Source organism: Vicugna pacos, chromosome 8 (genome assembly GCF_048564905.1).
Source record: "Vicugna pacos chromosome 8, VicPac4, whole genome shotgun sequence".
In the NCBI taxonomy this organism is placed as follows: domain Eukaryota; kingdom Metazoa; phylum Chordata; class Mammalia; order Artiodactyla; family Camelidae; genus Vicugna; species Vicugna pacos.
The window spans coordinates 29,857,474-29,872,413 of record NC_132994.1 but is presented as its reverse complement, the minus strand read 5'-3'; the positions used below and the strand labels follow the sequence as shown (position 1 = coordinate 29,872,413).

Here is a 14,940-nt window from a genome sequence, read left to right as displayed (position 1 = left end):
GGTGGTTTCCTTACATGGTTGGATTTGAGTCCTCTCTGTTCAGCCCTTTCCTCTCCAGCATTGTGTCTTGTGAACTCTAGTCAACTTGGTCTTCCTGGGATCTCCGCTCTCACTCCAGAACGCCTAGAAAAAGCCAGTCTCATCTTGGCTAACACCTTCCTGCACTGCACAGCCTGGAGCTCTCTCAGTGAAATAAGCAGAGACCGTTGTAGGGCTCATCTCATTTGTCTATTGTCTCTCAGTAATGATCATCTTTCACTGCCTGGTAATCTAATTACTGTGTCTTAATTACTGTGCTTTCTGAGTACATTATGAAACCAAGTCTTCTATCCTTGTTATTCTTTTTCCATTTTGGGGGGAAAGGGGATATTCTTTTTTCTCTTGTATTCATTTTCTTGCTATTTGGTGCTTCAATACAAATTGAGAATGAGTCTCTCAATCTCTTCAACAAATTTGGTCAGATTTTGACTGAGACTTTGTTGAATCTGTAGATCAATTTGAAAAAATATATCTGTTTTCAGCAATATTGTCATCCTTTCCAAAGAACATATCTCAGTTTCTTTATGTCTTCTTTGATTTCTCCCATAATCATTGTATTCAGTATTTAATTTTTATACTTCTGAAAATTCTATTTTTTTATTCAAGTGTAATCAGTTTACAATGTTGTGTCAATTTCTGGTGTACAGCATAATGTTTCAGTCACACAGATACATACATATATTCCCTTTCATATTCTTTTTCATTATAGGTTACTACAAGATATTGAATATAGTTCCCTGTGCTATACAGGAGAAATGTTATTTATCTATTTTATATATAGTAGTTAGTATCTGCAAATCTCAAACTCCCAATTTGTCCCTTCCCATCCCCTTTCACCTCTGATAACCATAAGTTTGTTTTCTATGTCTATGATTCTGTTTCTGTTTTGTAAATAAGTTCATTTGTATTTTTGGTTTTTACTTTTGTTTTTTTTTTTCCTTAGATTCCACATATAAGTGATATCATACAGTATTTTTCTTTCTCTTTCTGGCCTACTTCACTCTAAATGACAATCTCCAGGCCTATCCATGTTGCTGCAAATGGCATTTTAAAATTCTTTTTTAATGATTGAGTAGTATTCCATTGTATAAACATACACAGTCTTTTTCTAGTCATCTTGTCGATGGACTTTTAGGTTGTTTCCATGTCTTAGCTGTTGTAAATAGTGCTGCTGTGAACATTGGGGTGCATGTATCTCTTTGAATTAGAGTTCCCCCAAGAAATATGCCCAGGAGTTGGATTACTGTATCAAACAGTAAATTTATTTTTAGTTTTTGAGGAATCTCCATTTTGTTTTCTGTAACAGTTGCGCCAAACTACATTCCCACCAACAGTGTAGGAGGGTTCTCTTTTCTCCATACCCTTTCTAGCATTTATTGTTTGTGGACTTTGAATGATGGCCATTCTGACTGGTGTGAGATGACAGCTCGCTGTAGTTTTGATTTGCATTTCTCTGATGATTAGCGATATTGAGCGTTTTTTTATGTGCCTATTAGCCATTTGCATGTCTTCATTGGAGAATTGCTTGTTTAGGTCTTCTGCCAATATTTGGATTTTTGTTTTGTTTTTGTTATTAAGCTGTATGATCTGTTTATATATTCTGGAAATTGAGCAATTGTCAATCAGATCATTTACAAATATGTTCTCCTGTTCTGTTGGCTTTCTCTTTGTTTTGCTTATGCCTTTGCTGTGCAAAAGCTTATAAGTTTAATTAGGTCCCTTTTGTTTATTTTTGCTTCTATTTCTATTGCCTGGGTAGACTGCCTTAGGAGAACATTGCCAAAGTTTGTCAGATTATCTTTTGCCTATGTTTTCTTCTAAGAGGTTTACAGGGTCTTGTCTTATGTTTAAGTTTTTAAGCCATTTTGAGTTTATTTTTGTGTAAGGTGTGAGGGAGTGTTCCAACTTCATTGATTTACATGTTACATGTTTCATTGTTAATATAAAGAAATGCATGCATGTTTCATTTTTAGTATAAAGAAATGCAACTAAATTCTGTATATTAACCTTGTATCCTGCTAACTTGCCAAGTTCTTTTATCAGCTCTAGTAGGTTTTATGAGGAACCTTTAGAATTGTCTGTATATAGAATCATGTCATCCACTTATAGTGACACTTTTAACCTCTTTTCTTTCTTTTTCTTATCTGATTGTCTGTCTTGACTTCCTGTATATACTGTGTTGAGTAGAAGTAGTGAGAGTGGGTATTTGTTGTGAACCAGATTTTAGTGGGAAGGCTTTCAACTTTTCACCATTGAGTACTATGTTGGCTGTGGGTTTGTCATAAATAGCTTTTATTATGTTGAGATATTTCCCCTATACCCACTTTGGTGAGAGATTTTATCATAAATGAGTGTTGAATTTTATGCAATACTTTTTCTGCATCTGTTGAGATAATCATGTGATTTTTGTCCTTTCTTTTGTTGATGTGGTGTATCATAGTGATTCATTTGCGTATATTGAAACATCCTTGTGTCCCTGAGATGAATCCAACTTGATCATAGTGTGTGAAGTTTTTTATGTGCTGTTGGATTCTGATTTCTAATTAAAATTCTATTTTAAAATTTTATATCTTCATTGCTTTTTGCTAGGATATAGAAATATGAATAAATTTTGTATATCAAAAATGCCTTGCAACCTCTCTAGATTTACCTATTAGTTCTAATATACTTTGTAAATTCATTAAGATTTTGTTTTCAAAATCATGTTGTCTATGAAAAGAGATTGCTTTGCTTTTTAAAATAATTTATGTTAATATCTAATTCACATTAAATAACTCATCAATTTGAAATGCACAATTCATTTTTTTGTGTATTCACACAGATGTGCAACTATTACCACAATATAATTGTAGAACATTTTTATCATCCCCAAAATAAGTTGTGTACCCATTAAGTAGTTACTGTCCTTTCCCTCCTGCCTACCCCAACAAAAACACTAGGGAACCAGTAAATTACTTTTATCTTTATAGATTTACCTAATGTGGACATTTCATACAAATGCATTAATGCAACATGTGGCCTTTTGTAGGTTGCTTTTTTTCTGTTTAGTATAAGACATCAATATTCATCAGTATTTATCATTATTGCCAAATAATATTTCACTGTGTCTACAAATTTCATGTTGTTTATCCAAGCATTAGTTGATGGATATTTAGATTCTCTTCTGCCTTTTTACTTGTATGGATAATACTGCTAAAAGCATTTGTGTATAAACAATCCTTTTTCTTTTATTTGTGGAAGAGTTTTCGAAGAATTGACATTAATTGTTCTTTAAATGTTTGATAGAATTTACCAGTGAAACCACCTGAGTCTGGGCTTTGTCCTTAACTTAGAAGTATTTTCAGGTTATCTATTTTTTTCTTGAGTCAGTTTTGGAAGTTTCTGTATTTCTAGGTATTTGTCCAATAATCTTACTTATCTAATATTTTTAGTATTCCCTTACAATCATTTTTCTTTTGGATAGTGATGTCAGGCTGATGAAGGCTGGTATTAATGTCCCCTTTCATGCCTCATTGTATTAGTTTGAATCTTCTCTCTTTTTCTTTCGGGCAGTCCAATTAAAGTTTTCTCCATTTTTTTGATCTGTTCAAATTATGAAGTTTTGATTTTCTTGATTTCCTCTATTTTTTCTGATCTCTATTTAATTTATTTAGATTACACTTATTTTTTGAAATTTCCTTTCTTTGGCTACTTAGATTTAGTTTTTTGTCCTTTTGCTGGTTTCTTAATGTAGAAGGTTAAGGTATTGATTTGAGATTTTTCTTCTTTACAATACTTGTCTTTTAGCTATAAATTTCTCTTTAAACCTTGATTTAGTTGTATCCTGTAACTTTTGGTATGTTGTGTTTCCTTTTGCATTCATCTGAAATCATATCCTAATTTCCCTGTGATTTCTTTTTTCATTCTTTTACTTATGATGTGTTATCAGGGTTGGTTGTTTAATTTCCACATATTTGTGAGTTTCTCAGTTTTCCTTTTGTTCTTGATTTCAAGTTTAATTCCATTGTGGTTGGAAAGGATACTTTTTATAATTTAAATTATGTAAGTTTGGTAAAATCTTTTTTTTTTCCTTTTTATGTCCTAGCAAAAATGTTGATTCTGGAAAATATTCCATGTGTGCTTGAGAAGAATGTGTGTTCTGCTCTTGTTGCGTGAATTGTTTTACAGAAGTCTGTTAGGTCTAGTTGGTTTACAGTGTTGTTCAGGTCTTCTGTTTCTTTGTTGAACTTATGCCTAGTTTTGCTACTCATTATTAAAAGTGGTATATTGAAGTCCCCAACCCTTTTAAAGTTTCAGCTTCTTCCTTTAATTCTGTCAGTTTGTGCTTCAGGTATTTTGGAACTCTATTGTTAGGTGCATATGTATTTATAATTATTATAACTTAATTGCTATTTATCATTATAAAATGCTCTTCATTGCTCTAGTAACATTTGTTATTAAAGTCTTTTCCTCCCAAATGTTTGTATAGCCACTATAGTTCTCTTTTCATTGTTCTTTCCATGATGTATTTTTTTCCATTCTGCTGATATCTGCTTTTAATTAGAGTTTTCATCCATTGTTAGATAATGTAGTTAATGATGTGATAGGATTTGCATCTGCCATTTTGGTGTGTGTTTACTATATGGCTTGTGTCTTTCTATGTCTGTTCTTTCATTATTGTCATATTTTATACTACATAGACATTTTCTAGTGTAACTCATTTTTCTGTCAGTCTGAATTGCTGGAAAAACACCATAATAATTGCACAGGATAATCTGGAGTGCATTTAATAAAAATACATTTTCTCAAATATTTACCCCTTTTATTAAGTTGCTACTTTGCAAATTGTATGTGGGTTAGTGTATCTAAGTACTTGAAAGTGTGATTAATCAACATTTAAAACCAGAACTTATCATTTTTAATCCTCTACAAGATCTGAGTGCTACAGAGTAGTACTCTTTCTTTTCACTTTTTTTTTTTCGCTTTTCTTAAAAATGGAAATGCTGCTTTTCTATTGAATTTTAGTAAGCTGCTAACACAGGAGATGCCAACTATCTTTGTGAGGCTATTTTTCTGAAACACAGAGTGGGTGTAAATGTTTCTTCTTGGGGATGAATAAAGAAAGCTATCACAAGTGCTCTTAAATTACTTTTAATCTTTATGTGTACTACATTTTAAAATGCCAAAAAAGAAGATAAAATTTAAAGCTATGTTTCATAGCAAGATGTTTTTTCTGTGTAAAGATAACTGCAAGCCTTCATTAAGCAATGTTAAAGGGATCCATATACATTTAGAGCGTCTCTCTCCTTTCCAATCTTTCTTTTAAATGACACTAAAAATAATGAGTTAGTATACTATTTTAGAACTCTGGGAACTGCAGAGAAATTTTGTAAGTTATTTAACATAAGGTAGCTTATCTAAGGAGTGCTTAAGAAGGCATTATAGGAGACTAATAAGAATTAGATATTTTAAATGTTTTCTCATGTATAATATATAAGAACAAAATTGGATGTTTTTATGCCTTAAAGACATTACAGGGAACACTCATAAAGGGAAAACTTTATGAGGGCAGAAAATACATTGACATTAAAAAGAGACACTGCTCTGGAAAGCCGCACCTGTGCCTTTTGAGACACATTTAACAGTTATACTCAGTACGTAGTCGTGCCTTTCCCAGTATATCACTGATGGAGAAAAATAAGAAGGGATTACAATGCTGAAATGGAAACATACAGCAGTAGTAACTGTCCATCATTATATATCAAGTCAATGTCTTCAAATCTACTAAGAGAGAAAATAGGTTACTGAAGATTTATTACATTGGAGATGACCAACTATAGAGTGAAGGAGATTAAAATGCAGACATTTAAAATTAGATGTTTATTTTAAAAATAAAATAAAATTAGATCTTTATTTAAAAATCAGAAAATTTATGGCAAATTGTTCTACAATTAGGATTTTGATGTGTATTGTTTCAAATAATTTATCTATCTATTAATTATGCAACAAATATTCAGCTATATATCAGAAGTTAAACTAGGTACTATTCCACATCGATGGTGTCTGCCTTTGAAGAATACACATTTGCATATTAGGAATATTACCAAAAGGTAGTAGTAATAAAGTTTAAAAACATGGTAGAGTTTACACAAAATGCTTTGAGGAATACATATATAAGAATTACTATTGATATTAATAATTAAATTATTGCTATGGAAAGGTTAATATTTGATGTCAAAGTATTCTGTTCACTAGAAAATAAAGAGAACCCTGGTTACACTATCAAATTTAGAGATAATATATGTTGTTTTTTACAGTCTAAATTAAAAAAAAAACTAGGAAGAAGTCCTATTCAACAGGAGAATGTGTTTCCTTTCATTGTTTCCTAAGCTTGGCTTTTACAAGTTTTCTATGAGAATGATTTCATTTTAGATTTTCATTTTTATTATAACCTAAATATACACACACACACACACACATACACACACACACACACACACACACACTGTGGATCATCCAGAAGAAAAGTTTGTAATTACATACAATCATGCTACTTCAGGGACTGAATTTCCATTTTTTAGAGCATCATAGTAACACGATAAAAATTGTTGCCAATTGATGAGGAAGTACAGAAGTAAAATTATGAAGAAGATTCTAACTAATTGATGGCCCCTGAACCACATGAAGAGTTCACAGTAATTCAAATAAAGAGGAAAGTTGGGGGAATTTAATCACACGTGACACAGAGTGGCATCGGCATACTGAAACAAGTGAGTAGGATAGCATTAGTTATCACGTTAAAATAATGCTGCAAATTTGAATGTCATTGAGTTTATGGTTTTGCTTGTTTTCCATCTATAAATTTGTTTCAATATATAATCATATAAAGCTATATATATTCATATTTTATAGTTTTATATATTATAAAAATTTTAAGAATTTGTTTATGTTATTCAAAGGCTTCTTTCTTAACTCTGAGTCCTGGGCACCACTACTGCTGAAAAGCCTTACAAAAAGGAAAACTAATCTGCTTACTGCTGAAGTGTAGTGTTCAGAGTTTCCCAGAAATGGGTCACAGAAGCCATCTAGTTTAGAAAGTTCCCGTCTTTCTTTGATTTGAACTTACAATAGGGTACTTTATGGGTGACTTCAGGGCAGGCCTATTATTGTTTGCAATCCTAGGTGTAGAAAGTCAAATTCCCATTATTCTCCCTAAACTGGGCTGTTAAATAGTAACAGATAGTCATCCAAGACTTTGTTTCTTAAACCTGAATGATACAGAAACCATATTTAAAAAATATATCATGAGTGTCAAGTGTTTAAGTACCTACTTCCCCTGGGACACATGGAAAAGTGTGAATCAGTGAAAACAATCATTTCCCTTTCTACATTATAATGTACTTCTGAAAGTATCCTGAGTTTTCAGTAAGGAAATACTTCCAATGAACTAATCCTAGTGTGGTATGCTTGGGAAGATAATTGTCAGGCTGACAAGAGTATAGAAGTATAGAAGGTATCATGCCCTTTTGTCTTTCACATTCTCCAGTAGAGAACAGGCATGTTCTATCAAAAGAATTACAGCCAAAGTCCCAGATGATGCCCAGAAGCCCGGGTGTGTGGATTTGCCTAAATGTAAAATTTGATGTTCTCTGTATATTATTTAACCTCTGATAGGTTAACTGAAAAACATCTCCAATTAGACAGTGTAAGAGTAAAGATTTCAAATAGTCCTAGTCTCAGATATTCATTTGGGAGCCTCATACTATGTGACTCAGTGTTTAGTTTTCCCCTTAGTGAAATGTTAATGATACTTCTCATATATGATACGCATCAAATTAAGTAATATGAAAAAGAATAAATAACATAGTGGGAGTGGCTAGCATGTATTCAATAAATATTTAATACATTGTGTATATTATATATTTATTTACTCGAGAAACAAATTGTTAAATTACATTTTTTGAAATATGGAGCTTTAAATATACAACACCACACCATATTTAAATGGATTTTCTTGGCCTAAGAATCTAACGAAGGCTCATTTGGCAGATAAATTTGCACATAAAGGAGAGATTGTAATATATTTTATATGTTAGAATAAATTTCAGCAAGCATATACATGATATCATTTAAAAATTATGCAAGACAGGAATTTCAGAGAATTTGATTTTCAAGCACTAAAAATGCGTGTTTCCTTTCCTACTGACTTTTCATCATAATTTTTCTATTTCCTCAAACCTGTTCACTTTAGAGTAGCCCTAGGCTGAACAGAAATCAATAAACAAGTACTTAAGCTATTTTCTAAACTTCTATCTGCAGTACCTAAAACTGCTGTATGAAAAATGCTTGTTAGAAAACAACAGGTGTATATATATTCATCTAAATTATTTAAGCTAGTTTTTTCAAGTCCATTCATTTATTTGCCATCACTTATTGCACTTAATTTATTTATTCATTATTACCTTATGTTTTATATCCTACCAAAGGGCAAAAAGTTTCTGTAGGGAGATTTTCTGGGAGCCTAATACATGAAGAAGTAGAGTTAAGTACTGTAAATACTTTAGCTCATTCACGTACAGTCAATTGAAGGGGTAGGTGAGGTGACAGGCCACAGCACTGGAACAAAGTCAACTTCTGTCTTGTCTTGTTTGGTGTAGTTTTCATTAACACATTTATTTTTTGTTCCATATTTCAAAATCCTAAAACGAAAGAAAAAAATACTGCTTTTTTATATTCACTTGTGCGACTATTGAGTATTGTATTTGTGTTTACCATATAAATGAAATGACTTCCAAAAAGATAAATAATGGTCTACTCAAATATGCACTTGAAATTATTCATTTTTCACTTTAATTAATTAAACCATGTTATCAATAGGATACAGGCATCTAAATATTTAAAAAACTGAAACCAAAATTAAATGACACAGTACGTTGTCACAGTGAATAGAAAACTTTATGTCAGGCAAGTTGCCCAGAGGTTAGTGAATAAGGAATTGACTCTCACACTTAGAATATACTGAAGTGATTTAGTGGATTCACCAGTCTGAGCCATTAATGATTGCAAACACTTTATAATTTTGAATTAAAACACTACCAAAATTTAATTCTTGGTTCCTCCAAATTTAGATATTCTGACTTTTGGATACTTTACAAGTTGTAACTTGAATAATACATACTGGACTTTTTTTGCATACACCTTTTAAACTTAAAGATGTGTTTTCTAGTGAAGTACTATATTTGAGTATATTTACTTTTAATAACTAGTCTATTTTAAATGACCTTTTCTGCTGCATCATTGTCATGTAAAGGAGTTGCATATTGCCATTTAAATGCAAAATAGTTTAGCCTTTTTTTTTAATGCAGAACGTTGATTTTAAATGGCAGATAGCTAAGTTATTTACCTTCAGAAAAGTGGAAAAATGGTGTGATGATTTTTTTCCTATTCATAAATAATTGCTTTAAGTGACTACATAATTTCCCCTTATGATATTAAGAAACAGATTAGTTTTAAATACGTATTTAGTTGCACAATGTAGCACAATTTAAAAGTTTGAGTGGCATTTATAGATATAGTCACCAACTTGAAATAATAAGATAAACTATTCAGAACCTAAAATCTTTCATAAACAAAATAATGCATAAAACTGTACTTTGAACCAAACATTTATAAGAATGAAATATACGATATTTATTTTGAATGCTAGAACTCTCAATTTTTTGCTCAAATGCCCAACTTACCAAACTCCCCACTGTCTCTCCACAAGGATAGTTCATCATGAATTCCCTTGTATATTGTGATTGTGTATATATCTTTTCCCTAACAATTCTGTTTCTTTGTCTTTACTCTTACTTCACACTGTCTCCGTAAAGCTCATTCCTCTATCCTTATTCTTTTACTTTGCAAACCTAGCACTGATTACTTAACCTTATAATGATTATATAATAATAATGATTATAATCATCATTGTAATTTTAAAGTGTTTTAGAGTTTGCAAAGAAGTATTTGATTAGTTATTCTATTATTTTCATGGAACTTTCATATTAAAGGCCCTGAAAAACATTTTCCACTGTAACTCTTACATGAATTTAACCCCCAACATCCTCTCCATCTCTCTGATTAAACAAAAATTGCCTAACAAAATGGTTCCTAAACTCCAAGAAAATTTTACGCTTCTGAGAACTGATTTTGTCCAGCTAGTAATGAAACCAGCTAGACTTTTACTGCTAAGTCTTTGTAAAAACTTCTCTTTCCTTCTTCAAGGTAGAACACCCCTTGACAAAGACACTTACTTCCCTTTATCAAACTTTAGTCAGGTTCCTCTAAGCCGTCTTTTCAGCTAGCACTCAACCTTGGGCTTTGGTGTCCATCCATGTGGGACCTGCACGTACAGTTTTAGCAAGAATCCTACTAAGTCAGTTTAGAAAGGATTCCCCACCGCTGACATCTGATCACTCTCAATATCTGATTACCCTGGCTGACCTTCAGTAAGAGTCCTGTTAAGTCAGCTTAGCAAGAAGCATCCCTACTTTTGATGTCTCTTCTCTATAATTTTCCACCCACTGACTCTCATCCCCCTAATCTACTCCTTCAATATAAATCCTCACTTGTTCTGGTTGTATTTGGAATTGAGCCAGTTCTATACTGATGTTTCTTTTCTGTGATTGCAGTAGTTCCTGAAAAAAATCTACTTTTACCGCTTTAACTACTATTAAGTTCTAGTTTTTCTTTAACAGCCTAAAACTTTTTCTCATATTGCATTTTTTAGATTAAAAGTGTATGCTTATGCTCTGGGTAATATTCTTTTATGCTTATGACAGGGTTATTATTGATCTAAGAATGTTGTCAGTACATTTTTATTGGCTGTTGTACATAATATTCCAAAATACCATTCATTATACCTTGCTGCAAAGGTCTAGAATAAATAATCTATATCAAGTACTGACATTTTCTTAACCTCATTTAGTGATAGAATTTATTTATATTTTCATTGAAAATAAAATAAAATAGTAAGTTATTTAAATAATACAAAGTTTATGTCAAGGGAATAAAATGATTCTCTGTGTAAGATAATAGTTAAAAGCTCCAAGGAACCCTGTTTTCAATTTACAAGCATATACTTTGAGAATTATATCATAATCTTCAATAGGAATACAATTTACATAAAAATTATCATGGTGGACAATGTTTATAATACTTCTGAATATCTTTTCTTGTTTTTAATAGTGTTTATGGGGAAGGTAAAGGAGATTAGAGCATAATAGCAATTTCCTATTTATTTTAGGGAACTTAAAGATTAAGATGTCCAGTGATTTGTCAAGACCTTTCAAATATTTGGAAAGTAGAGACTAGAAAACATTATTTCAGACAGAGAAAAAAAATATTTCTCAGATCTATCACTGAAATAAATTGGAAGAATTAATAAATAATTTAATAAATTAACGATAAAAGATCATACTGAGTTTATTAACTCTATTTTATAAACTATTTGGGCTTTACATGTGGTGGTTTCCTTAGATTTATACTTGCCAGATTGCTTTGTATTATTGAAAGAATGAACTTAGTCATTACACATTGAGACATTAAACAGAATACATAGGAGGGTTATAAAAACTATGTCTGTATATGTGTGCATGTGATAATCCATAATCTTTTGTTATGTCTATTGGAAATGCAAGTAATTTTTCATTATTAAGAAAGATATAAATCTCTATTTATTCCAGCAACATACTGATGAATGTCATCAATCTTAATGGCCCATTGAAGACCACTTACCCTTGTAAATCAATTTATAGTGCAATGTAAGTATAAAATCAATTCCCCAAACTGCTTAAGCTTTGTTCATATAAATATAAATAGAGTTCATTTATCATAAAGTACTAAGAATGCAGAGAACTTAAAAGATTTTTTAAAATTTAAAAGCAAAATGTAGTCAAACATTAATTTACCTCCTAAAGTTTCTACAAACATAATGCCACCTTAGAAACTGCAATTTTATATAAAAATATATTTAAATGAGTGCATTTATAATTGTGTGTTCTGAATTTGGTTAGTTTACTATTTGCATAGTTTATTCACTGAGGGCAATTGTTTTGTTATGTTCATCTTCCCCAAACCAGTTTATAGTCCCACTTCATCCCTACCTCTGAGCACCCAGTCTGCTTTCAAAAGTAATAAGCTATTTAGTAAATGTGAAATAAGTGACTGAATTACAGTCTACCAAACAATTGATAAATTTCATGCATTCACTTTATCAGCAAACATGTATTTTACACTTATCAAATATTAAGTGCTATCACAGGCAATAGAGACTCAATATAAATATAATTTGTTTTAAGAATAATACAAATTTAATGGGAATGATAGGCATAATAATATATGTATATAATCCAATCTTGTGGTCATGGTGATAAATGAAAGTTATTGCTGGATATTAGAAGGGTGGTGTGCAATATAACTTGGCATGCAGGTAGCAGAAAGGCTTATTGTAGGAGGTAAAACAAAAGCCAAATCTCAGAAAATCTCAGTTGGGGCTCCTTTTTGCAAAGAAATGCAAAACCACAACTTCCTATTTTGTAATGCTTGAACTCTTAGTCTGCTCTATTTTATGGAAGAAAAAAGAACAGCAGGCACTGAAATTACCTACTGTATATGTTCTTCATTCTGTAGATTAGAACCAACACATACAGAATTTCTATTTGTGAAAGAATGGTGAATGTGTCACCATTGCCTACATACAATGTTCTTTTTTTCATGGAGGATCCCAAAACTGAGACTCTGCACAATAAGAAAGTGAGCTGGGGAAAATGAGGCTTATTCTGACACAGACCATACTATATGATCCAAGGGCTGGGTGATGGAGTGTAAAGCTTACTGAATGCAAGGTCAGAAGCTCTTTCCTGACAGTGTGACCACGGATGTAGCACTAGCTTTTCTGGTATGCCACTGCATTTTTAGGAAAATGAGGACGCTGAACTGAATGTTGTGCCTTGGGCAAATTATATAACATCTTTTGCTTGATTTTTGTCATCTGAAAACTGAGAATAATTGTAGTACCTGCCTCTTTAATGTTTTTGTGAGAACTGAATAAGTTAGTATTTAATATACCTAGGGAAGTGCTAAGCATCTAATAATTTCTCAATAAAAGTACTATTACTGATAATTGAAAATTTATGGTACTTATTAATACCCAAAGAAAATAAAAATACCATCCATTTCAAATACTGTATTTGTTAAAAGATTGTTCATGTGACAACTTTTATTCACAATTCTTTGGAGGGATTCAAGTTGCATGTCCCTGCCAAATCATTTCCTCTGTCAACATAGTCTTTTCTATCTTATGGATTGATTACTATACTTCAGTGATTTTAAGACTACATTGTGAGAACTGACTCACTATGAAAGAATAAAAGCCATAATCACATCTTCTCCCACACAAAATGCTCTAAAATGAGAGTAAAGTGAATAGTAACAGTACTGTAAATAAGAAAAGTACCATTAAAAGAGCAGAAATTTTAGGTAATTCTAGGGAAAAAAGCAGTTGGAATTGAATACAATCTCTAGAGAAGTAGGCTGGGAGAAAAATCAGAGTTCAAAACTTTAGAACAGGATCTCTGTATAATTAAGATGTGTGGTCCTAGATCAGAGTCAGCTGATACAAGGCCTAAGAAAAGTCCTATAAAATTGTCAGTACTGATTATTTTTGGCAAAATACTCAGAAGAGAATAATAAAGATCAGTCAGCTCCAGGGTTTCCCTACCAGATAAAACATGTTCAAGATTATGGAAAGCAAAGCTATGTGCCAAGTACCTAGGAAACCATGTAGTATCGGGGACCACTCTTTAAACAAGCTATTTGTACTTCTAATTCAGCAACATAAGGGATTGGCCCCACCACTAAAAATCTCAGCCAACATGATAAGTAAAGAAAATAGAAATAGTGGAGGAACAAATTAAATTATTATTCACAGCTAACATTAATGTAAATATAAAAAAGAAAGAAAACAAAGTGTATTGGAATTATAAAGTTCATTAGATCTGCTAGATACAGCATTTAAAATAGAATATCAATTGGAACTTTACATATTAGCAACAAACAGTAAGAAAAATATAGTTTTTTCAGTTATTATTTAAACCAGTAAGAAAACTATAATCTATCTAAAATGAGTAATGAAAAAGGCGAAGGAACTTTGTAAAGAAAATTATGAAATTTTTAAAATATAATGAAAATAATAAATACACACTGCACACACACTTTTATCTTTGGATTCATTCACTTATCATTCACATAATATATATATAACTGGATCACTTTGCTGTACACCTGAAACTAACACAACATTGTAAGTTATATTTTGATAAAATGATTAAAAAATTATTATTTGGAAAAGCAAAGACCAATAAAGAAAATTTTCAGAATGAAAACTCCATAGGGAAAACTACTCTGTCAGATAACATAGTATACTGTAAAGTTATATTAAGAAAATCTGACATTGGTATATATCTGTATCTGTATCTGTATCTGTATCTATATCTATATCTATATCTATATCTATATCTATATCTATATCTATATCCAGACCCATCAATACAACACAGACCAGAACATGTGATGGACAGAGTTATCAGAGTACCCTGGTGAGTAAAAGATGGACTATCCAAAAGTATTACAATTGCTCATATATAAAGATAAACATAAAACTGAATTATTTCAAACCATTCACACAAACTGTGGAAAAAACAAGGGAATGATCTAAATGTCAAAAGGAAAACTTTAGTGAATTTGCTTCTAGCCACTGCCTTGCACATTCATATTATCTATACTGATAGGATTTTCTTCGCAGAGATTTATAATTGCGGCTGGGCTGGAAGCAGACATCTGGATTACTGATTGATGGCAATAGTGAAAATAAAGCATGTGAAT

General features: G+C 31.5%; 1 long non-coding RNA gene across 1 annotated transcript in view; it reads left to right on the top strand.

Annotated features, from left to right (window-relative positions):
* The window catches only part of LOC140697853 (uncharacterized), a 78,117-nt gene extending 63,463 nt beyond the window's left edge, over positions 1–14,654 (top strand). The window contains exons 3-4 of the long non-coding RNA XR_012075226.1: positions 11,742–11,819; positions 14,597–14,654. This is a non-coding gene — a long non-coding RNA (uncharacterized lncRNA). The remainder of the gene's footprint in view (positions 1–11,741; positions 11,820–14,596) is intronic.
* Positions 14,655–14,940: the final 286 nt, after the last annotated feature.